Source organism: Tursiops truncatus, chromosome 8, assembly GCF_011762595.2.
Source record: "Tursiops truncatus isolate mTurTru1 chromosome 8, mTurTru1.mat.Y, whole genome shotgun sequence".
In the NCBI taxonomy this organism is placed as follows: domain Eukaryota; kingdom Metazoa; phylum Chordata; class Mammalia; order Artiodactyla; family Delphinidae; genus Tursiops; species Tursiops truncatus.
Genome location: NC_047041.1, coordinates 22725767 through 22751924, shown reverse-complemented (window position 1 = coordinate 22751924; position 26158 = coordinate 22725767). Strand labels below are relative to the sequence as shown.

The following is a 26158-nucleotide window of genomic DNA, read 5'->3' as shown; positions in this document are numbered from 1 at the left end:
GAAGCCCTAAATAAACATTTCTCCAAGGAAGATATACAGATTGCCAACAAACACATGAAAGCATGCTCAACATCATTAATCATTAGAGAAATGCAAATCAAATCTACAATGAGGGGGCTTCCCTGGTGGCACAGAGGTTGAGAGTCCACCTGCCGATGCAGGGGACACAGGTTCATGCCCCAGTCCGGGAAGATCCCAAATGCCATGGAGTGGCTGGGCCCGTGAACCATGGCCGCTGAGCCTGCACGTCCGGAGCCTGTGCTCTGCAACGGGAGAGGCCACAACAGTGAGAGGCCCACGTACCGCAAAAAAAAAAAAAAAAAAGAAAACCAAAAAAAACCCCTACAATGATGTATCACCTCACAGCAGTCAGAATGGCCATCATCAAAATATCTACAAACAGTAAAAGTTTTAGAGGGTGTGGAGAAAAGGGAACCCTCCTGCACTGTTGGTGGGAATGTAAATTGATACAGCCCTATGGAGAACAGTATGGAGGTTCCTTAAGGAAATAAAAATGGAACTATCATACAACCCAGCAATCCCACTACTGGGCATACACCCTGAGAAAACCATAATTTGAAAAGAGTCATGTACCACAATATTCATTGCAGCTCTATTTACAATAACCAGGACATGGAACCAACCTAAGTGTCCATCGACAGATTAATGGATAAAGAAGATGTAACACATGTATACAAATATTGTATACATGTATACAATAACACATGTATACAATATTACTCAACCATAAAAAGAAATAAAATTGAGTTATTTGTAGTGCAGTGGATGGACCTAGACTCTGTCATACCAAGTGAAGTAAGTGAAAAACAAATGCAGTATGCTAACACATATATATGGAATCTAAAAAAAAAAAAAGTTCTGAAGAACCTAGGGGGCAGCACAGGAGTAAAGATGCACATGTAGAGAAAAGCCTTGAGGACATGGGGATTGGGAAGGGTAAGCTGCGATCAAGTAAGAGAGTGGCATGGACATATATACACTACCAAATGTAAAATAGATAGCTAGTGGGAAGCAGGTGCATTGCACAGGGAGATTAGCTCAGTGCTTTGTGACCACCTAGAGGGGTGGGATAGGGAGTATAGGAGGGAGACGCAAGAGGGAGGAGATATGGGGATATATGTATATGTATACCTGATTCACTTTGCTATAAAGCAGAAACTAACACATCATGGTAAAGCAATTATAGTCCAATAAAGATGTTAAAAAAAAAGAACTCTCATCAAAGTTGGTATAGAGGGAACATATTTCAATATAATAAAGGACATTTATGACAAACTCTTGGTTAACATCATACTCAGTGGTGAAAGCTGAAAGCTTTTCTGCTAAAATCAGGAATAAGACTTGTATGCCCACTCTCACCACTTCTAGTTAACATAGAATTGGAAGTCCTAGCCACAGCAATCAGACAAGAAAAAAATAAAAGGCATCCAAGTGGGAAATGAAGAGGTAAAACTGTCACTATTTGCAGATGACATGATACTATATATAGAAAACCCTTAAATCTCCACAAAAAGCTATTAAAACCAAGAAATGAATTCAGTAAATTTGCAGGATACAAGATTAATATACAGAAATCTCTTCCTTTTGTATACATTAATAATGAACCATCAGAAAGAGAAAAAAAGAAATTTAAAATTGTGTCAAAAAGAATAAAATACCTTGGAATAAAATTAAGCCAGGTGATGAAATACTATTTCATTAAAAACTATAAAACATTGATGAAGGAATTTGAAAATGATACAAAGAAATGGAAAGGTATGCTGTGTTCTTTGATTGGAAGAATTAATATTGTTAAAATGTCCATGCTACACAAAGTGTACTACAGATGTAATGTAATCCCTATCAAAAGACCCATGACATTTTTCACAAAACTAAAACAAATAACCCTAAAATTCTTATGGAACTACAAAAGACCCTTAGTATCCAGAAGAATCTTGAGCAAGAAGAACAAAACTTGAGGTATCATGCTCCCTGATTTCAAACTATACTACAAAACTACAGTAATCAAAACAGAATGGTATTGGCACAAAATCAGACACATAGATCAATGGAACAGAATAGAGAGCTGAGAAATAAACCTGCACACCTATGGTCAATTGATTTATGACAAAGGAGGCAAGAATATATCAACACAATGGAGAAAAGACAGTCTCTTCAGTAAGTGGTGCTGGGAAAACTGGATGGCTATATGTAAAACAATGAGATTAGAATATTTTCTCACACTAAATACAAAAATAAACTCAAAATGGATTAAAGACCTAAATGTTAAGACCTGAAAAGCTAAGACTCTAGAAGAAAACATAAGCAGAACACTCTTTGACATAAATCATAGCAATATTTGTTGGATCTATCTCCTGGACAAAATAAATAAAAGCAAAAATAAACAAATGGGACCTAATTAAATTTAAAAGCTTTTGCACAGCAAATGAAACCACTGAAAAAATGAAAAGACAACCTACTGAGTGGAGAAAATATTTGCAAATGATGTGACCAATAAGGGGGTAATATCCAAAATATATAAATAGCTCATAAAACTGAATATCAAAAAATCAACCCAATTTAAAATATAGGCAGAAGCGCTGAAGAGACATGTTTTCCAAAGACAAAATGCAGATGGCCAAAAGGCACATAAAAAGATGTTCAATATCTCTAATTATTAGAGAAATGCAAATGAAAACCACAATGAGATATCACCTCACACTTGTCAGAATGGGTACAGGAAGCCTACAAATAACAAATGTTGGCAAGTATGTGGAGAAAAGAGAACCTTTGTATAATGTTGGTGGGAATGTAAATTCTATATATTCACACATGCAATGGAATATTACTCAACCATAAAAGAGAATTAAATTCTGCCATTTGCAATAACATGGATGGACCTAGAGAGTATTATGCTTGGTGCGTTAAGTCCAACAGAGAAAGAAAAATACTCTATGTTAACACTTACAGGTGGAACTTAAAATAAAACAAATGAATGTATATAACAAAACAGAAACAGACTCACAGATATAAAGAACAAACTGATGGTTACCAACAGGGAGAGGGGCAAGCTAGGGATATGGGATTAAGAAATACAAACTACTATGTATAAAATTGATAAGCAACAAGGATATATTTTACAGCACAGGGAAATATAGCCATTGTTTTTTAGTAACTTTAAATGGAATATAATTTATAAAAATATTGAATCACTATGTTGTACACTTGAAACTAATATCATATGGTAAATCAACTATACTTCTATTAAAAATACATAAAAATAAAATAAAATATTGTGAGTGAAGTGTGTTCCAGGCTGAGGGAACAGAAAGTACTGTTCTGAATCAGGAGAATACTTGATGTGTTGGAGGAATAGCATGAAGACCAATGTGGTTGAAATGGGGGTAGGAAAGGTAGCCTGGATCTGGATCACATGGGGTTTTATAGACATTGGTAAAAATTTGAAAAAGATAGCTTTTGTTGCTGTGTAAAGCAAAGAATGTGGTGCTCAGGACATATAAGAGGATGAGAAGGCAAGATTGGAAGAGATCAAAGCATCATGAAACAGAGAGGATGGTGGCTTGGATTAAGGTTGTAACAGAGGGATCAAATTCTGGATATATCTTGAAGGTGCAAATGCCTGGATTTACTGATGAACTGAAAATGAGATGTGAAAGGATGATGATGACAATGTCAATGTTAGTAAACTAATCAACTGAGTGAATGGTGATATTATTACTGAGATAAACAGGAAAGAAGAAACAGGGTTGCGAGCACTGGGGAGGAGGACTGGGAATCATGAGTTCAGTATTAGAGAAGTGAAGTTGGAGACGCTGATTGAACACCCAATGTTCGACTACTTTTTAGTATATACAACTTTGGAATTCAGGAGAACAGTCAAGGTTAAGAGTACACACTGGGAAGTCATCAAAGTAAGAGAGTATTTAGAGAACTAGGTCTGGATGTTATTACTTAGGAAGTAAGAGCAGATAAAAGGAGATCTAAGAACTGAGTCCTAGCCCACCCCAGCCACAAGTAGAGACTGGGAAGAGGAGAGAGTTTTAACAAAGGCACTTGAAAATAAGTGGAAACCAAAAAAGTATGACCTAGAAACCAATTGAAGAAAGTGTTTCTGAAAGGAGGGAATTTATCAATTGTGTCACATATCTCTAAGATGGAGATTGAGGATTGACCATTGGTTTTAGCAACATGGAGGTCTTTGGTGGTCTTTGCAGTGGTGGTAAGGTGGTAGGGGCAAAAGCTTGACTAGATTGGAAAAATGGGAGGAAAGAAAGTGGACACTGTGGATATAAATAATTTGGTAAGAATTTTTATAACAAAGAAAAGCAGAGAAATGAAGTATTCGCTAGAGGGGAATGTTTGGTCCAACAAAGATGTTTTTTAAGATAGGAAATATCACAAAATACTTTATTGCTAATAAAAAAGAATAAGTAGTCAAGGGAAATTGATGGTTGAAGAAGCAAAGTCTTTGAGAAAATGAGACGTGCTGGGATCTGGGGCACAAGAAGATAGGCTGATCCTAGATGTGAGCAACGTTCTTTCTTCCACAGTATTGGAGAAAAAGCAGCATATACAGGCACAGATGCATGGAGGTGTGTAGAGCAAAAGTCAGTGCATTGAAGGAATGGGAAGTAGTTTAGTTAGGCTGGAGTCTAGCATGTAAGGAAGACAGTTGTCAAGTGGATGAATGACACCTTCAGTTAATCAATTCAAAAGGTATTGTGAGATGCTGATCTTATATGATTATGACTTGGTTTTGAAAGACTACTTGGAGGAATTTCCCAATGTGCTTCACGCCAAAGTAGCAGAAGTGGAATAATTATACAGCCTCCCAACATGCCTGCTTTAAATAATAACAATAACGCAAAACCCATGCCATGTGTCAGGCTTTACTCTAAGCATTTTGCATATATTAGCACACTTAATCCTTACAACAAATCTGGGCTTAAGCACTGTTATTATTCTCATTTTAAAAATGAGAAAGTGAGACACACAGAGGTTAAATAACTTGCCTGAGTTCACATAGCTGACAAATAGCAGAGCTGAGACTTTAACCCAAGGATAACAATACAAGAGCCCATGTTCTCAATTGTTTGCTATATTTCCCTCCGATCCACAACCATTTCAAAGTATAAATTCTGTTAAACTTCTTTTTAAAAGCCATGTTCCTTAATAGTCATTCCTTTACTGCATGACCCTTACAAGGTTTGTGTGGAAAGTATGACTGGGATATGGGCAAGTGAGGGGTGATCTGGGAGGGCAGACATCTGGAGGTGCAGCTTCCCAGGCCTGGGGAAGAAGGGTCTGATCAAGCCAGTCTGTGGCCTGGCTTCTTGAGAGTTCATGCTTTTACCTTCTAGGCCTTGCATTCTCCCCTGTTGTCTTTTTGAACAGCTGTACTGTCTGCAGCACACTGCAGTAACCCAGAACAGGGCTCACCCTCCAAGATTCCCCACAGCCAGTTATCAGGGCACCCAACTAAGCCATTGGATGTAGTAGGCAAACACGAGTACAGCATAAACAGCTGGGACTCACCCAGAGTTCTGTGTGCCCCCTTATGCTTCCCACATGGCCGTAGAGTTAAGGTGATTCTGGGCAATGGCCTGTGATTAGAGACACCAGTGGCATATGTCAATGCCTACACAAGGCAATTCAGAGTTATTCTGCCTCCTCCATCTCTCTCCTTTCCCACCTTGGCAACCACAGAGGCCCTGTTTTCCAGATGATGTAGTTATTGGATGGAGGAGGGCCTCCCAACCCACACCAGATTTTAGGTGAATGAGAAATATACTTTTTGTACCTTTGGGGGCTTGTCTGTTGAGGCAGTTATCATTAATTTCTTTGATTAACAAAGTGGGCAAGTGATTCTCAGTCACAAGCATTGTCCCTAGGGCAACGCTGCTGCCTCAAATAGAGCGGGTGGTGAGGAGAAAGGCTGAGCCCTAGAAGACACTCAGGCAGCAAGGCAGGATGGCAGAAAGAAGAAAGTGACTTGATTAAAGGATATTTTGTTAAAAGAAACAGAAATTATCTCAAGGTAACTTAAGTAAAAGGGGAAATTAATTAAAGATAATATTTCTCAGGACTATCAAAAGACAAAATGAAGTATGTCTGGGCAAGACAAAGACAGACTGAATTCCAAAAATGGCAGTAGTCACCATGTTCTCGGAAAGCATGTGGTTTCTCCCATCTTCTCTCCAATTCTCTTCCTTCTTTCCTAGTCTGGTTTCATCTCCTTTGCATGACCCCACTTGGGGTTACAGCTGTGACTTTACCTGGTCTTGCATGAGTGTCTGCCACCATCCAACTGGCTCAATTTTTGGGTCACAATTCTAAATACCTGTGAGAGAGAATCACATTGGTTCATCCAACCTACCTGTGGTTCCCCAAAATCAGGCGGCTATGACCTTCACTCTGCTCAGTTAGTCCTGGACAGAAACAGGGGTCTTGTGGTCTCAGAAGTGGCTTATGAGTGGGGCAACTTCAAATCAGGAATTGGACAGAGACCTTAACATAGGTTTATCACAGAAGAGAATTTCTATGGGCCTTAAAACAGAATTGTCAAAATATCCAAGAGGATAAGGGAGGCACTGTGAATTATGGAGGGGAAAAGACAAAGTACAAGTAGAAAGAAAAAATGTCAGGCCAGAAGGAGGAATGAATACAGAAATGAGCGCCAGGATGAAGTTAGAGCTGGATTCAAGAGGCAAGCCAGCTGCAAAGTGTGCCGATCCACCATGGACACTAAAGCGTCACTGAAATAGGTTGGAAACATGGGGCCAGTTAATTCACACATGACATCCACACAGGACAACCCACAAAACCAGGGAAATGTAAATTGGTTCCACTGCAGCTGATTTGAGCAGTGTCCATGAATGAAGATAAAAAAATAAAATTCCTCACCAGGGATACATGTCTCTGTTGAGCATTTTTGCAAGTTGCAAAGAGCAGCTATGACCCCCAAACCAGCCCACTGACAGTTGCCTGAGATCAATCCTCAGAATCAGCAACATCTGAAAACTGTATCATGGATGACATAGAACTATTTAACAAAAACAAATGGCATCTTTTAATACACATTTCAGATCCTTAATATGTCTCCCAAGGAAGGCACATCTGCTTCAGGAAATCACAAATGAGAGCTGAAAAGAGAACAGATGACCCCTGAAGTGTGTGCACAGCACAACTGTGCTGTTATTCAGTCTCAGGTCATAGTGCCTGTAGACACAGGTCAAGGGCAGACTGTCTGGATAAATAATGGAGGACAGAGAGTGCAGCCAAGTCCCAGGACACACCCACGTGATGGAGAGTCAACACGCCCCCTCCTTGGGCCTTTTGGTGTGGGAGTTCTAAGATATCTTTCAAAAGGCTCAGCTCTTGCCAATCTTGCAGCATACCATACCTGTACTTCTTTAAAATTACAGTTTAAAACTTTGCCCCATTTCTTGTAGCTGTGTGATTCTAGGCAAATCTATTAGTCTGTTTTGGTGAGGCTGTTGCCTCATCTATAAACAGGAATAAGAAAATCCCATCTTGCAAGTAAAATATACTGCACAATCAGATGCTTGAGAAATGGAAGTAGTATCATTATCATTAAAAAGCAGCTCTTCATCCCTTCAGCCTTAGCAAACAAACATTCCAATATAGGAGAGTGCACAGACTGTACAAAGGGAGATTTAACACTTGGATGTTTGATACATCTCCTACAAAACAGCAGTAAAATGAGTGGAAAGAGGCTGGCTGTTGAGCCCCCTGCATCACTTACAGAAAATGCCGAGGGAGTATGATTGCCCAGGGACCCACCAGAGTTTCAGTTTCCAAAGTATCAAATCAAGAAGTCAGTCTTTGTTTTGGTATAGTGTTCCTAGTGGATTTAAAATTTTTTAAAGAAAGAAAGAACAAAAGGCTTAAACTACTAAATCATTAGGGGGAAGCAGGGAGGGAAGATGAATCCCACATAAACTGAAGAAACTTGAAATTAAAGAAGCAGTTGAAGTATGAAATCCAACCAAGCAGAATGAAATCTCAGACACCTTTTAGGGTCAAATGCATCCAGTTACCGTATGAAAGTCAGGGACAAAAATTGCTGAAAAAGTAAAAGAAAATTATGGTTTCTGAAAGCTGATTGTGCACCCAATCTATTGACATTTGCTCCAGGATTTTATATACCACCATCTGAGAACCATGAGTATTTCTCACTATACAGACCTGAGTGGATGTCTTGTGTCTCCTGCCTTTGGAGGCCAGCAAGTCAGCTTAAATTACCCAGGGCTTAGCCTGGAGCCAGGGTGGAGAATAGGAACCAGCTGAATTTAAAATGTCTAGCTTGGAGTTTACAATCCCTTTAGCCTTAAGGGATGTTGGCTAAAACAGTCCTGAGCAAAACTGGTGGATGCCTTTGCCAGCAGAGAACAAATCTGAGAAGAAAAATGCATTGGAGAAGAGGAAAGTGAGAAAGAGAATACAGACAACATTAGTCAAGTGATTTGGTTGCAAGTAAAAAAAGACCTCTCTGAGCTGAACTAAATCAAGAAAAGTGTGAGAAGTCTCCAGTACTGAATCCAGCTGAATACACGAACTGCCACTTGAGGGTCACCATACCTCAAGACAGGAAGCCTTGCAACGGGTGTTTGTGGACTTTCCCACTGGACAGGACCCAGATATCAATGCCCAGTGTCTGTGTATTTCAGAGTTGACCAGCCAAAATCAGGTCAAGTGTTGATTTTGCTGGAGAGTGGGGGTGGGGCAGGAGGTACCCTGAGAAGATGTCTGGGTTACCGGGGACCTTCCCTGAGGGTAAGCAGTTCCCAGAAAACAGGAGTCAAACTGCTTCCCAGTGCTTGTCTACCACTTAGAAAAATGGAGAAAGAGATGGGCCAGAGAAGGAATCCTCTGTTGACAAAGTGTCTCCAACAACTGATGATTACTTATGGCATAAACTTTTTTTATCTAAAAATGGCATTTAAGAGATAAGGAAGGTGGAAAGGACCCAAATGTTCATCAATACATGAATGCGTCAACAAAATGTGTATACAAAAACATGGAATATTATTCAGTCTTTAAAAGGAAGGAAATTCTGATACGTGTTACAACATAATGGACCTTGCAAACATTATGCTAAGCAAAATAAGTCAAATATTAAAGGACACATATTGTATGTTTCCACTTATATGAGGTATTTAGAGCAGTGAAATTCATAGAGACAGTAGAATGGTGCTGATTAGGGGCTGAGGGAGAGGGAAGAATGAGGAGTTGTTGGTTAATGGGTACAGATTCTTAGTTTGGGAAGATACAAAAAGTCCTGGAAATGGACGGTGGTGATGGTTGCACAACAATGTGAATGTACTTAATGCTGCTGAACTGTACACCTAAAGCTGCTTAACATGTCAAATTTTATGTTGTGTATATCTTGTCACAACACAAAAGAAAGAGACAAGGAAACTACTGTGTATGTTATGGTGAAGGGAACTGTCAAATAAAGAGAAAGCAAATATACATGCATAACTCTGAAATAGTCCGTAAGAATGTTTTCTGTAAAGAGCAGGCAAATGTTCTGCCTAGGTCTGCACAAACCTGTCATCACATGCTTTGTTTAAATCCAGGCACCAGTCATTTAGGGTTTACATAAGCCATCATTTCCTGTTTTCTTGTGCTTTCTTTGGTACCCTGGAGAGTCTGCAAAAGCTCTCCGCAAAAGACAACACCAGCACTTGAGTGTCTATCACACAGAGAGCCCAGAGCCAGATAAGTAAGTAAAACTTTTCCTTTTTCCTTCTCCCATTACCGTCCTGAAGAATTCAGGAGCCCCAGAGCTTTGCAGGAGGAGTCAGGCAGATTTCTAAAGACTGGTCAGGCCTGATCCAGAGGAGAACAATGCTTCAAATTGTAGGAGAAAAGAAAGCTTGATGTAAGATTGGGGTGGATTTCTTAAGTTGATATTTTAATGCTAGGAAGTGACAAGGATGGAGTGGGAAAGGGAGCCTCAGCAGACCAGATTGAAAGGCAATGTTGACAAAAAGCAAAGTTGCTTCCTACTTGCACCCTACTAAATGCAGCTTGCTCAACAGCTGTGGTCAGCTCACATCTAATATTTACAGTAATCCTAAAGAGATAGAGATTATTAAACCTTTTTACAAAGAAACCAAGGTTCAAAAAAGTAAATTAATTTACCCAAGATCTCATTAACAAGTTAAAGGGCCAATGTCTAAAGCTTATATTTTTCCCATTATGCTGTGCTACCTGTATTAATACACTCGAGTGTGTTAAATACTTGTAATAAGCCAGTAGATGAGTATGCAAGGGACAAGAATCCTACAACAACTCCTTTGGGGCTGTTTGCCGGGAAGGAAACTTGGCAGTGACTGTGGGCAACACAGTGCTGCAAAGGAGATCAGTTTGGCCTCCAAAATGAATTTTTCTGGAATGTAGGGTCTGAGGGGTTATTAGTATTAAGCAGAGGCTCCAACTGCGCTACAAGTGTTTATAAGGTTTATCTTTCTATTCCGTCCTCATTTAGTGGGTGAGTTGAATAATGGTTGGTGCTTTGAGAGCTTGAATGGCTAGAGGGATGGATGGCCTGAACAACTGGAGGTCTGCTCCATCCATTCGTTAACTCTGAACTACATATTTTCCAGGCTCAGCTCTGAACTTAGGTATTTTCAATAGATGGCAGATCCCCCTTGTCCTACATACTGCCATATTTATAGCCCTCGTCTCCCAAATCCTCACTTTTCCTTCTGATATCAATGATAGCTCCATTATCCCCAGAAAACTACCGTGGAGGAGGAGGGGGAATAATGAGAATATTAAGACTTTCTTTTTGCCTTCAACTGCCTGCTCTGTGTCACTCTGCCTGTGCAGTGGAGTAACATCCCATCTACCAATTCACTTGTTAAATTCAGATTTCTTAAAGCCTCAGGTTCCAAAGAGCCTGTAGGTGTTCCTTCCCCCGACACATCACCTATCTCTTAGTAACTCTGTTCAGTTCTATTTCCTTTCCCTGAATGGCTAATAAAAGATCCAAGAAGCAAGAAGTTTTTCCAAAGACAAGCTCCTCCACTTATGTCAGCTATACTTATCTCTCAATACTTTGCCAAAGGTCAGCATTAATAATTCACATCTTCCAGTCCTGCTACAACTGAGGCTAGTAGTTCTTGATCCTGACTGCACACTAGAATCACCAGGGGTAATGCTAAAGCATACTGGATACCACCCCGAACTCACTAAAACAGAATCTCTGGATAAGTTCCTTATGCATTGGTAAATATATTGTAAAGCCTCCCAGGTGCTTCTAATATATGGCCAGCATTGCACACCACTTTTCAAGGCCTTGACTGCTCAAAGGGCAGTTAGAGACTAGTGCTAGACAGTGAACTTGTTAGCCATTTGAGACAAGAAGTTTATGCCAGCATCAACTATGTCATTACACACTTTGGTTCAGCTGCCATTTTCTTTGTATAGCAAGACTGCCTCAGTGAGAGAAGCAGTTCATCAGTCTACTCTCTGGTGAAAGCTCCTCATCTTGTCACACATGTGTAACAGAGAATGTGGAGGTTTGTTTCTTTGAGTAGCACTGCCATAAGCCTTTACAGCATATCCAAAAATCTTTGGAATTCTTCCTTTTCTGTAGCCTCTTTTGAGCCTGGGCATTTAATCTAAACATTGTTACAGTTCTGAGCAGTACATACCAAGTGTATTATCAATGTCCACTGAGCTGTCTAGCATCACTTTACTAGGTTGAAATTCTTCTGCCATTTAATGGATATTGTCGTCAGACCATTACAATGTGCAGACGACCAAAATGCTGGGTGGCTGGGGCACTGTGAGTGGGAAGGGGGTTTGAAGGATTGAGGACTTCAGGGATTCCAGATCGATAACATAGATGGGTTCTGTTTTCTCCTCCCCTCTCCCAATCTCTCTTATTCTTTCACCTCTTCTCTTTTACGCATGGATGGTTTTAGGAGTAGACATGAAAGTCACTGACCAATATAGAAAAGTACAGGCAATCTCAAGACAGACCCTTCCCATACATTCCCAAACCAGGGCCATTGCTCTAAAATATGTTCTTTCTTGCTTTATTGGGGTGAAGGGTGTGTGTTTCAAGTATTCCAGGTAAGGATGAAAATATTCCTGAAACATGTTAAACCTAATGAACCACCAGTTTAATGAAAGGTAAAAGAGAGTATAATGCTGTAGGAATTGGAGTCAAGATAAGCATTTTGTAGGGAAAGGAGAGAGTGCAAATAGACATTTAAGAGGCCCTTAGAAGGTGGCATGAGAAAAGGAACTCTGCATTTGGAGCAAGACCTCATTTTATGTCCTGGATCTCTCTCTCTCTCTTTATATTCATTTGACAATGTTTCTTTACATATTCATTCCTTAGTTTCCACATTTGTAAATGGATCACAGAGCGTCTGCCACCAGATTGTTGTGAAGTTTAAATATGATAATATATGTAAAAGCACATAGCACAGTGCCTGACACCAAGTTATTCTCTGTTCATTCATTAATTCATTCATTCATTCAATATTCATTGTCAGGCACTGGGCAAGGGACCCAAGCATGCATTGGAGGATACCACAATGTCCCCTCATGGGGCTTAGAGGCACGTGGAGAAGACAGAGAAGAATCATGTAATCACAGACATTAAAGCATAAGTAAATATATAATTACAAATGGAAATAAGTAGTATAAGCAAACATAAAATAGATACCTTATCTTGTTTTGAGGATTAAGAAGCACTTTCCTAAAGAAGTAATGTTTAAGCTAAGCTCTGAAGAAATTAACTTAGTGTGAGGTGAGGTGTTATGGATGTAGAACAAAGAATAAAATTCCCTCTTATGAAGGAAACTTTTAGTTATGATATTAACTCAATTTGCACCCTACCAGATTAGGGTGCAAAGCAAGAGCTTTAAGCCTCACAGAGGGGGATTAGCAGAACCTTGAAGGTCACAGAGCTTCAGACATTCTGTTCTATGGGCAATTTCTTGTGAGGTTGTCCAGTCCAGTGTTTGACCTTAATTCTAAAATCTCTCAGCAATTTCTGTTCATGCCAGTGCAGCTTGCTTGGAGTTCCTGCCTGAGCCTGTTAGGACTTTTGCCAGGGCTCTCTGCTCCCTGTAGATCCCAGTGTGTTTGGTGTATACAGGTTTATTATCAAAGGGGACTGGCTTTTGACAGCCCAATTTGTGGCTTCTGTATGTATGATGCTGACGAGTCTCAGATTTGCCTGGTATTTCTGTCTGAAGCTGTTAGACACCCAACGAATTGTCTCTTTCATGCACATAGCTAGATGACCTGAGTTTTCATGTAATTGGATCCCTGGGACAGTGAAATTTTATAGATCAATTTTAAACATTCGTTGCATATGTCTCCTCTAGAGATTAGTTTATAAAAATACTTTTTAGTTTTAAAAAATACAGTTCAGCCACGTTCAAATTAGGAAACCTTGGAATTACTGTGTCAAAATACTCCCATCTGTTAAAGCAGTTTCCATCAATATCAAGTTCCATTTCTTGTCATTCTGTAATATTGTCCAGTTAAGAACAATGTGAAACAAGAAGTGCCCAGAGATGCTGATTCTCATTTTCATCAGTCACAAAGGTCAGTGCTCATTTCATCTAATTCCTCTTCTCTGGTCTGAAACCTAATGCTTCTCTGCAATTGAGCAATCGAGTTATACAAATGCAGTGCCTTGTATAAAATCTAAAATGATCGATGGTGAATTTCACATTAATTTTTAAAGTGCTTTGGTGGCTCTAAGTTATTACAACATTGTGTCAAGTCATCTTTTTTGAGATAGACATTATCCTTCTAATTTCCCATTGATTCTTTAATCTCTTGATCAGCTGATCTGTTGGTTCATCTTAGAAAATCACTAAGTAGAGCAGAGGCATTTCACAATTGTCTGTCAATTTTACTTTATATTGCTATTCAAATGGTCAAACCTGTTTAAACCTGTTTCTCCTTCTGAATCTGACAGAGATTAGCCTGGGTCTAATCTCGTCATTTCCGCAAAGTCAATGCTGAGGTCTGTAAGGCCAGGGTCACGCAGCTAGCCAATTCCAGATCCAGGTCAAAATATGGTGAAGAATAAACGACCAGTTCCAACATCACAAACAGCTTAATTCAAATCCCAACTTTCCACTTATTAGTTGTATAACATTTGATAAATTGATTGACCACCTTGAACATGCTCTCTAGTTTTTAATTATTATGAGGAGCTTATATGAAACATCTGGCACATAGGAGGAGCTTAATGTGTTATTTCTCTTCATTTTCTTCTCCGTCCTAAGTACCACAGGAAAGATATCAAAGAACATCCTTATTTTCTTTGAGCTCAAAATCTTATACTTCTGTTTCAACTTTCTATCTCTATCCTATTTCGTATTCTTGTTTAAAGAAGTGGATCAAAAAAAAGAAAAATAATAAGAAAATCTAAATGAGATTAATTAATTATAGCCCAAACCATTATTTTCTTAGGAACTGTTCTATTAAATTTTAAACCTACTAGAAGAGGAAGGTGGTGTTACTACCTGAAGGACAATGTGAATGGATATCTCTTTGTTCTCCTTGTCCCTCCTAATGCCCCTGAGATAAAACGAGACAGAATTAAGTAGGCAGCAGAGATAGGGGCTATAAGTTCCAAGAGTTTGGGAAAATCTCTGAGTGGGATGCTTTAAACTCCAAGTGGCTATATGTTGCTGGGTGGGGATGGGCAGGGCAAGTGTGATATTGTCAACTTTAATAGGAAAAGACAGGACTAGAGAGCAGCAAATCTTGGAAGAATAGACTTTAAATAGGGTCTAGGAGCCTGGCTCTGGGACAAGAGAAAGAGAAAATGATGCATTCCTGGGGCAGAGCCCAAAAAGCTAACAAATGACCTGCAAGTACAGCAGTGTGCTGTCAGAGTCCTAAGGGGTGGCATGAAGTCCAGCAGGAAAGAACTTGTTCCTTGAATAATTAAAAGGGGTTTGAAGGAAGTAGCTCAGCCTGGAATTAGAAGGCATAAGTTCCTTAAAGTCAGGGACCAGTTGCTATTTATTTTTGTATCTTCAGACCTGCCACAAAATAGCTATTCAATAATTGTTAAATGGATGAATGAAGGAATGAATGAATGAGAAAACAGCTCTGAGGTCCAGAGCACAAGGTCTGGAAAGATCCTTATGCTCTGGGCCAAACCAAGCAAATAATATGTTTGCTAAAAAACGTTTGCATCCTACAGTAAAATTGGTCAAACAATTAACCCATGTTATGTGGGTAACAAAGGTAACAAAGTGGCCATTTCCACTCTGAGCAGCCAACTTTATCCCAAGCCCTTGATAAGCCTAGAAACTGTACTTCCTCTTTGATACTCTCCCATTATTCCCACACCTCAGCTTTTTATAGAATGCTCCAAACTAGAGATGATCCTTCTGGGATTCAGCTGGTTCTTTTATCTCATCCTGCCTGACTCTGTGAACACCCATCCAACATTTCCAGTGTACCTGGCACACCTGTGAGACAGACATACAAGCCTTAAGTAATCACAGATATCAGCCTTTGGCTTAGGAACTGTCCCCAGTTCACCATCCCCTTACTCCATGCCCTGTGAGTCTATATCAACACTCCTCTCACGGGCTTCCGCTCACGCTGGCTCGTCTTGCAATTGGATCTGTTAAATCTCACAGCCAGCTTTAGGACTGCCTAAAGAGCTCAGACTTTGGCCCCATCAGGACAATGTTTCTGGAATCTCTTGTTTGTTTCAGCACTAAAATCTTGCCTTACCTCCCACTCTTATTCTCTTACCCTCAACCTAGACAATAATTTAGCCAGCTCCTCTGAGCTGATGCCAGTGACACAGCACCCCAAGGCAAGCACGTGTCCACTTCAAGCCTCTGCACTTGTGTTCTCTATGCCCTCAAATATTCATGTAGCTTACATCTTTTCTAATTCGTCTTGATTTACATACTTAATGTAATCATATAGATTATGTCATTTAAAGTTTCTGCTCAAAGGGCACCTCCTCAGAGAGGCCTTCCTTGGCAGCCTTTTAAAAACAGCACCCCCTTCCCTCACACTCTATCTCCTTACTCTGTTTCATTTGCTTCATAGCACTCATCCTGAGCTGGAAACATGGGACATATACACATTTCCTTCTTTCTTGTTTATCATAGAGACTAGAGAGTAAGTTCTGTGAGAGCAGCAGCTTTGTCCATTTGGCTCATCCTCATGTCCCCAGCACCTAGAACAGCTTGTCATATAATGAACATCAAATCACTAATAATAATAATAATTAATGAACAACCCTAAAGCCCATAAAGAAGTGATCCATGACTATTCAAGTGGAGAAGAAAATTGGTGGGTTCACTGACCTGATTTGATGATGGTCAAAGTAAACAAGGCAGTTATACAACTTGAAGACAGATAGTTAACCTCAAGCATACATAAGATACAGTAGGCTATTTTAAATTATCCTTATAAAAAATATTAGAAAATACACTGCTAGCCTTTTTCCCAATTTACCCTTCCTCGGTTGAGAAACCCTGGTAACAAAATTAATTAAATCATTTCTTTTCTACTACTTACCTGGCATAAATCATCATTTGCTACAGGCAGGTAGAAATCTGGCTACTTTCCAGGAGGCATTAAAAGTGATTCTGGCTCATGTGTTTGAATGAGTAATGATAAGCATGTATACTTGTTGTATGGAATATCAAGATTTATAGTTTCTTTGAGCCAGTATTGATTTCCACTTCCCTCGAATCTAATTTCTTTTCTTTGTTCAGTGTATTTTGAGAGTTGTCTTACCAGTCACCGACCCCTGCTTTAATTAGGAACTATGGATCTGTCTTCCCACAGCTCCTGGACATTATAAGGGGATGCATTCCATTACGGTGGAGGCTCCTACCTTGAAGGAAAACACTGGCCTGGCATGGGCACATAGGAAGGCTCACGGAGGCCCATACACAGATGCATAAATCCTTCTTCTTTGGAGGCATTTGCTTCCTTACATAAATTGTCTTCATCTGCTCAAAAAACATGTAATTCAGTTAATCATTGCAATTGGAGAACAGCAGCAAATGACACAGAGTATAAATTGTAAATTTAAGACATAACGTCAGGTAAGTTTTCCAACATATAAACGACCAGCAAATCTATAAATTGGGACTCTGGATGCACATCTTTTCTGAAAGGAATCTGTGATTGATTGAAGTCAGGTATATAAAAATTAGAAGCGTCAGCATGCAAACAAAGGCTAAGTGGATTCTCTGTTTTGGTTATATAGTCTCCTTTACTCACCATAGTTATTTCTATCTGGGTAAAAACTTCTGACTTGAAACAACCAATTGGTTGCAGCCATCAAAAATACAATGTGAAATTAATTGGACATCGCTCCATGAAAAATGGGAGGAGAGGAGATTATTCAGTGAAGCATGGCGTTCTAAACAGCTATTCCGCACATTAACTGCAGAATCTAGGATTCTGGAAGATACACACACCAAGGGAAAAAAATCACACTGACCCTTCAGAAGGGAACCCAGCATTTAGCATTCTTTTTCTGGCAAAGACACAAAATAGGCTTCAAGGACTTAGAAAGCAGATATCTTACTTTTTTTTTTTTTCCCCCACACCTCTCAAGACTTGGGAAAGAAATCTCCTTTAAAGGGATCATTTACTCTTGGGAAGACACTACAAAATTTGACCAGGTGATTGGTTTAAGGAAGCCATTCTGGGAGGACTGATATTCATAAACAAATTATTGAAGCAATTATTTAAATTGTATATTGACTGGAATTAAATACTTGCATATAGAAAAGTTAATGAATTATAAGAGTTTTCTGTATTGTCATATTTGCAGTTTGAAATGTACAGAGGTGGGAAGAATCTTTATTACTTGGGAGAGTAAGTTTAAAATGTGTTAAACTGGTTCCTCTTTCTGTGGTCCATGTGGAGACTGTCCCTAAGCAATAGAATGTCACTTATTGACTCCAAACCAGAGGATGTCTGTCCTGAAGGGCAGATGCTTTAAAACAACTTTGCATTCCAGGAGTGATCATCATCTGGAGGCACTCCCACTGGCAGGACCACTGTCTCCCCACTTCGAAGCAGGAAACACAGGATCTAGAGAGCCTTCTGATGTCAGTACCTGAGCTCCCCAGTCTCTACCTGCCGGACTGTTATCAGAAAGGTAAAAATATGTTATTGTGTTGTGTTTGTGCTATAAACCTCCACAACCCCCACTGAAGAACTGGGACTCAGGGGTGGTTGGAGTGCTCCCTGCTATGAGTCTGGAACAGAGGCCCCCTTCAGATCTTGCTGCTGTTGTACCCACCCTACCTCCTTGGCTTCTTGAGACCCCTCCAGGAGGTTATCTCTCCTCAGGGGGAGGGGACTGATATGGAATATAAGAGCCTGGCCTGCTGGCCTCCAGGTGGGGCACCTCTGCACGTGATTTAGACTCAGAACCTCAGGGATCAGGCCTGAGACCACACCCTTCCTGGGCTCTCACCCCGTCCCTTTCCAGACCCTGTTTGCTCCCTTCCTTAGGTGTTTTCAAAGAGCACTTTGTCCCAGGGCCTGTTTCTAGAGAACCTGACCTGAGACAAAACTATTCCCTTTCAGTGCCAGGGCAGACAAGAGCAGATGGCAGGGTTCAGCTGAGAGGAATGTTCTGTTGGGAGGAATCCCTAAAATACCCGAGGAGAGAAGGAACTCACCGATGACTGCACAGTTTCCAGAGTCATATCTGGTCAATGAGATTCAACCCCACTGGAACCCAAGTGAGCAGTGGCACCCAGATCTGTACTCCCACATTCTGCCTCTGGCTCTTCCCAAAGGAATAGCACAATCAGGCAGGTAAAAAAGACTGGGAATCAGAATTCTAGATGTGCCTCTGTTCTCTTGCACACCTAAGAAGCTCAAAATGGCATAAAAATCAAGTAGACAAACCAGCTAAAAAGATATACTTTTTTATCCAGTAGACATTTAAGGCACAGAAGATGATAATATGCACACTGACAATGTATTTTCTTCTTCTTGAACTGATAATCAGTGTACACTCTGAAATATGAGTTGGGAGGGGAGGGATAACCTGAATTTCCTAACTCATTCTATTTGTACAGGTGTACATAAGCTGGTCCCTAAAGCTGTGGACAGAAGCAGAATGATGTAGGGCGTAGAGCATGGGTTTGGTCAAGGGCCCCTGTGAAATGCCCTGACAGCATCCTGCACTTCTCTTTCTCAGCCCCATATACCTCTATAAACATCTAATTAACTATTTGAAATACTTTGTCTATCTTCCCTGATTGAGCATAAACTCCATGTTGGCAAGAAATATGTCTTCTGCTTTTTTTAAATCTGTTTACCTCCACACCCCAAATGATATGATTCATTATCAGCACAGCTTTTAATTAAGACCTCCCATCATTAGAGTCTGAAAACCAAGCTGTACTGTCAACAGGCTGTGTGATCTTGAGTGAGTTACTCAACCCCTCTGAGCCTCAGTTTTCTAATAAGTAAAATGTGGATTATAATAGTGCCTATTTTAGTGAAAATTAAATGAAATGGAGCCTGTGGGGCCCTTAGCACAGTGCCTGGTACATCATAAGCACTCAATAAATGGTTATTATTATTTTAATTATTATAATATTACTGCATCTAGGTTCTGTTATTCACAGTACAAAGAGCTCCTGTATATAACCATAAAGTCAAAGGTATATGTGAATTCTTCTTCACGCCCCTCCATAACCTCTTCCTTCCCTTTCAATAATGCTTTTACTACATCACACCAGAATCTTCCCCACTTAATTTGGATGATTAATTTTTCCTTCCAAATACAACACTTATTTCTCCAGTGCACTCAGCTCCAAGTAACAAGATTTGTGGAGGTCATCTGAGTGGGCAGCTCTCAGTGTAATATATAAGAGCACATTAGGGACCCAGTGGCCCCGAGGCCACCGTGGTTGTGATTTACAAGGTGCAGTGTGGAAGGCAGGGACTGCGGATCCGAGCCCAGACACTCCCCCAAGGGAATGGTAAACAACAGCAAAGCTTGGAGCAGAGCGTGGATCTCTGCTCCTGACCCCTCAGCCCAGATCGCGCCTCTAGGCAGTGTCCCCTCCCCGCTCCTGACCATGCTCCTCCTTCATCTCCCAACCACCCTCCGCAGCTCTGCCCAGTGCTAAGAGGAGACTGTGTAATGGGATTGGCAGATTCAGAAGCTCCCTGCTCACCTGTGAACACATTAATGCCAGCAGCCTCAGAGTGAGCACATTCCTCTTTCGATCCTGCTCACCAAGCCCAGTTGCAGTATTTGGGGTTGTGAGCTTGCTACACTGCAGGCTCCACTGTCCTTTTCATTATCGGTGAAGATTTCCTGAGAAGATTTATTAAATATTGAGCTAGAGGTCTGCTATCAACTTGGTGTCACAAGAATACAAACAAAGCAGAGAAATGTCTAGGCTGATCTGATTATTAGTGGTCTGAAAATATACCATAAATGAGTATATTTACCTAGCATACACGGGGCGAATTATATAGCCATTAATTTTACATTATTCAAGATAAACTTTCTGAGGCAGAACTTGTTCTTTATCAAGTCTCTGATTGGGAATGTGCCATACAGTGGCTGCAAAAGATTACGGGGGATGAATATTTAAACTATTTAACAGAGCATGGACCTTATTTCTTAGGTTATGGTGTTTTTCAGTGAAGTTTTTGAGAATATCAAGGCTCTTGGAATTTAAGTCTTCTGAAATACAAAGTAGTATATGATATGTCAATCACTAGATAACTTTTCATTCAGTGCCTCGTATTTAGAAAACTCTTCCATAAATCAGCTACTTTTTCCTTCACATGACTTGAAGGACTAAATAGAAACATGAAGGAAGCCAGAACAATACCCACCACATATATGGAGGTTTTGATGAAAAAATTCAAAACTGAGGTACTATTCTCATTTATACATGGAGCAAGCACAAGTAAAGAACTCTTCATGGTCTTAAATAGAGCATAGAGATTTAACTAATCTCAACCATTTGTACAGTGCTAAATTGTATGATTTTGTCCTAATTATTCCTAAAGTACTGCACAGTGGCCTTTTCCAAAAGGGGTATCTGCAAAACACTAGTCCAAAATATACCCTTGCTCCCTCTTCCCCTAAATGCTTCAGACTAAAAGCACTCTTTAGTCAAATAAGCTTTGGGTATGCTGTATTTTATATGCTGTACTCACATATCCATAATTCATATCATAAATTAAAGACTATAAAGTCCTTTAGTGAAGAGACCTGTTTAATTTTGGATTCCTTGTCAAATTTAGTTGACAAGGAAACTTTTACTGAGTTACACTTATAATGCACTTACGAAACCAACTTTAGAGAAAGCACTTTTAGGGCATATGCTCGTCATTTACTTAAATGTGAAATAATTCTCAGCATTCTTGGGAAACACTTGAAGAATCACTAAACTAAGTAAGATCAACAAGTGAGTACTTTTTCTTTGACAAATGAATTAAAAAATGAAGGTCTTTTTTTTACTATTCAGTCTCGTGATGAAGGTAAAGTGTTCATATCCATATTGTCTGCACAGACTACAGAAAACATCTGCTGGGCTTGGTGATAGTCACTTCTAGCCTCATGCTTCCTTTCCCAAGTGATGTGTGGTCCAGGATATGATTCTCAGAGTTGGCTATGGTTACCATTGCTACTCCTGAACAGGCCCTACAAGACTGGTGGACCAGGCAATGTACCTGGTACTGATCCATGGCTCCACAGCCAGTCCCATAGACCACAAATGTCTTAGATGGTTCGTCCCCTCCAGTGATATAATTGGATCCATTGCTCATCTGTCATGCCCAAAGTAGAAACAGACGACAGACCATCTGTTCCACCTCTCCAAGTTCTTCCTCAGCATGAGGCACAATCTCTGCTGTTCATTGTTACCATGGTAAGGTGCACCCATGGTAACAATGAACTGTGTGGCCTAAGAGCTGCCCACTTAGCTGCCTGAGTGACACTCTGACTCAGCTTCAACTCCTTCATTAGTTAGAGGGGCTGTTCCTACCCGGATCTGGGAGTAAAGACCTAATGCAAACACTTTCCATTGTCTGGAGGCTCTTTCCTTGGGCTCATTTAATGCATTTTATGGTCCATGTGTCCTTGCAAATGGCTGGATTTGTTTTGCTCAAGTGTGAAGAATAATTAAGATCATTCTAAGTCAAATGAAGTGTTGAAACACATTGTCAGAGGACCTCAGCACTGTAAATGTCTTGTTACCTCTGACACGTTGTAATGGGGTGTGTAGCTGCTCTGTTCATTTCCACTGAAATGCCCTTTTCCTTCCACACCACCTCTCCCTCCCTGTGTGTCAGGAACTCCCCGCCCCCCGCCACAAAACACATACACATCTGGGATCCAGGTGTCATAAAAATGCATCAGGTTGTTGAGAAAGAGACTGGTGCTTTGATGGTGCTCAGCAAAGCCATGAAGCATTTTCTGTGACTCATCCATGAGCAAAGGTGAGGGGCAGCAGCTGTTGAGAGAAGACTCACCTCCAAAGCAGCAAGACAAATAGCAAATGTGTCTCCTCCACCCTGGTAGTGTGCATCCTCCTTCACATGATGACAGGTGGCCTGTTGATCTGGCTGAGCTCTCTTCCCCTTCCTCCTCTCTAAGAGTATCTGTGTGGTCCTAAACAAGGAACGTGACCCTCTCCACACAGCTGAAACCAATTGATTCTGATTTGAAAATAGCTCTCCTAAAATATATATGAGCTAAGAGTTAATGAGCACTCCCTACTTGTCAGGAACTGTGCTAATACCTTACATACACTGTCTAAGTTTGTCTTAACAATGACGCCTTCAGAAGGTTACTATTGTCTCATTTTATATTTGAGAAACTTGAAGCTTAAAAAGAGACTTTAATGTATCCCAAATCATACAGCTTTTGACTGGTAAAACTGAAACTCAAATCTATATCTCTGTGACCCCATGGGCCAAGTTCATAACCTCTATCCTGCCTGATCCTATACTGTCTGTCCCCATAGTCTATGTATTTCCCGATACCCCATTGGTCAGTTTATATATACATGGATTGTGTGTTCTATATGTCAAAATATTTCCCTGACTTATTTCCCTCACTTCTGTGGCTTCCCCACCCTCAGGGACAGATCTTTTTCCAGGCCTCAGCACTTCCTGTCTGCCCCAACCTACTCTTGTCAACCAGACCCCATCTAGTCAAACCCCAAGGTTTGACACCTCCATTTACCAAAAAGACATGCTTGAGATTTAAAAAAGTACAGTGCATAAGAAATTACACACAGAATACTGTGGGCCACTGCCCATAAGAATGACTAGTAATGCTTACTTCTGTGTAGCACTTTAGAGAGGCAAAGCAATTTAACATAATACCTCATTTAATTTGAATGAATAGTTCAAGGTTCAAATAGCAAAATGATTCTCTGCAAGAGAACAGTCCGTTTACAAACTGGCACTTGAGACATTCTCCAATCAAGGAGGTAAATATTTGCACCAACAATAAAGTACATTAAAATATATTTAAAAGTAATAAGTAGGCTTTTTCTTTTTTTAATTCAGTTTATTTTTGTTCATTGACTGATTACATAGAGACATACAAATTCAAATATGCAGTAAGAACAATTGGCAAATTCATTAAACCTGATGATGTTTCTACTTCTCTTTCCCAAAAGTAACCAATTTTGAGAAAATAGCAACCTTGATTACTGCCAGTTGTTAGCTGCAAATACTTTTGCACTTTCTCAAACATGGCATGTTTGCATTTCACAAGTCTTCTGTTTTATAACCTGTAGCAAATCGCCATTAACTTTTTCTGAACAGAATAATTAGAAAAGGCAGTGATTTAGCAAATAAACAAATAGTTACCTTTGGTTAAAAGTACTCTTTTAGACCCAGTTTGGAGATGTGCTGTTATTCTTTCCCATAGTGGACATTAACATCCAAATAACCTTCAGCTACATCATCGGTAAACTATTTATTCTGATGTTTATCTGTGTCAACATTAATGTGCATCCAAATGTCCTCTGTTAAATCCCAGAGCAGCCTGTCTTGGCCTCTTATAAGTAGTGTCAGGTTGGCAGTCAATCGGTTGCCTCCACTCCCAGCATCTCTTAGCATCCTTTCTGTTTTACTTGGCTGGTTTCAAAGGATTCATCTGTGGAATTATTTCTAATGCCTCTTCTTACCACCTGGAAGCTTTGTTGGGAGTCCCTAAGACCACCCTCAAATTCAACGATTGCACTCCCTGAAATTTTTCTTTGATCAATGCAATGTGAGGGGAAGTGACATGTGCCACTTCCGATAGATGTTTCAAGAGCTACTATGTTATTTGCTGTGCATTATACCCTCTGCTGTGGTGGTCATAGAAGCATCTTTTAAAATGTAGAACCCGTCATCCCAGTACACTGATGAGCAGAGTTTCCTCCCAAGCCATGTTGGATATATGGCCCAAACACAAAATAAACCTTTGTTGTTATAAATGACTAAGATTTGGGGCTGTTTGTTGCTACAACATAACATAAAATTTAACCTATCCTCATTGATATATCTCTTCACCCATAATGGTCAAACAACCATCTTAATTCAACCTTGTTATCCATTCTCACCCCAACCCTCTAAAACCCAGCAGGATCCTGCCAAAAATTTTAAAAGTTTATAGTTGGTTTTTATCCCCACTAAATAGTTTTGAGTCCTCTGTACTAACGGGCTAAAGTCCTCAAGAGCTGCCTCATGTATCAATCTACCAAACTCCCATTCTCACATTCTTTTCAGATTTATTGGTGTCCCATTCTTCACCCCAAAACAGTGATTCTTAGGATGCAAGAGCCTTGACTTGTACCCTATCCAGTTGGCCCTCATTGCTGCCAGTCCTATTGTTTGAATTTCCTAGGTTGCCACAAAAAAGCACCATAGACTAGGCAGCTTAAATAACAGCAATCTATTGTCTCAGTTCTGGAAGTCTGAAGTCCAATATCAAGGTGTTGGCAGGATTCCTTCTAAAAGTTCCTTCTAAAGACTGTGAGGGAGAATCTGCTCTCCTAGCTTCTGGTGAGTTGCTGGTAATCTTTACATTCCTTGGCTTGAGGAAGTATCACTTCATCTCTACCTGCACGTTCACATCACGTTCTCCCAGTATGCTTGCCTTTGGGTCCAAATTTCCCCCTTTTATAAGGACACCAGTCATATTGGATACTCTGCTCCAGTATGACTCATCCTCACTGATTCCATATTCAGTAACCTTATTTTCATAGTCATATTCTGAGGTAAGGGGGGTTAGGACTTCAACATATGAATTTGGGGGGATACTATTCAACCCATACTACTGATTCTTTCTTAGATCCATTGGGAACACATTTTCCTGAAAGACCCATCTCTGTATCTGATAATCCTGTCATTGCAACCCTCCACTTCCAAAGTCATACCTTTAGCCTGTTCCCAGGTTTATATTCCTCCTTGGATCTTATACCTTTTTGAAACTAGATTATTTTAGAATTTAAAACGAAGTATAATGCTTTTTATCATAGAATTGATTTGTTTACTCAACAAACATTTATTTTAGTACCTACTTTTATCCATTGGGAGTTGAATGCATTCCCTGTTCCCTAGGATTTCACAATTTAAATAGGGAGCAAACCCATTTATATACAATTAAGAGAAAGAGTCTTTCCACAGTTAATATTATGTAACCCTCAACAACCCCTGGAGAAGGTCATTATTTTCACTATTTTATTTTATTTATTTATTTTTAAATATTTATTTGGCTGTGCTGGGTCTTAGTTGTGACACGTGGGATCTTTTTTGACATGGGAGGGATCTTTGTTGCAGTATGTGGAATCTTTAGTTGTGGCATGTGGGATCTAGTTTCCTGACCAGGAGTCAAACACAGGCCCCATGCACTGGGAGTGTGTGGTTTTAACCACTGGTCTACCAAGGATGTTCCTATTTTCACTATTTTTTAAATGTGGAAAGGGAGGTCCCAGTAAAAAGTTCTCAGATGTCATTATGATCCAAAGAATCAGAAGGCACAAAAGAAAGAGTTGGAAAGCTGGACCTTACACCAGATGGGGAAAATGGAGGAAAAAAACTTAGTACCAAAACTATTTTCAGAAATGCAATCCCCAGT

The 26158-nt window shown here is 40.0% G+C and overlaps 1 long non-coding RNA gene across 2 annotated transcripts in view; it reads left to right on the top strand.

Annotated features, from left to right (window-relative positions):
* The first annotated feature begins 9644 nt into the window (after positions 1-9644).
* Positions 9645-26158, top strand: part of LOC141279320 (uncharacterized) — a 28901-nt gene continuing 12387 nt past the window's right edge. The window contains exons 1-3 of one of the 2 annotated variants that reach the window (XR_012333338.1): positions 9674-9769; positions 13560-13623; positions 18050-18190. This is a non-coding gene — a long non-coding RNA (uncharacterized lncRNA). Of the gene's footprint in view, positions 9770-13559; positions 13624-18049; positions 18191-26158 lie in introns of both variants that reach the window. The other variant, XR_012333337.1, reaches the window with a different exon arrangement.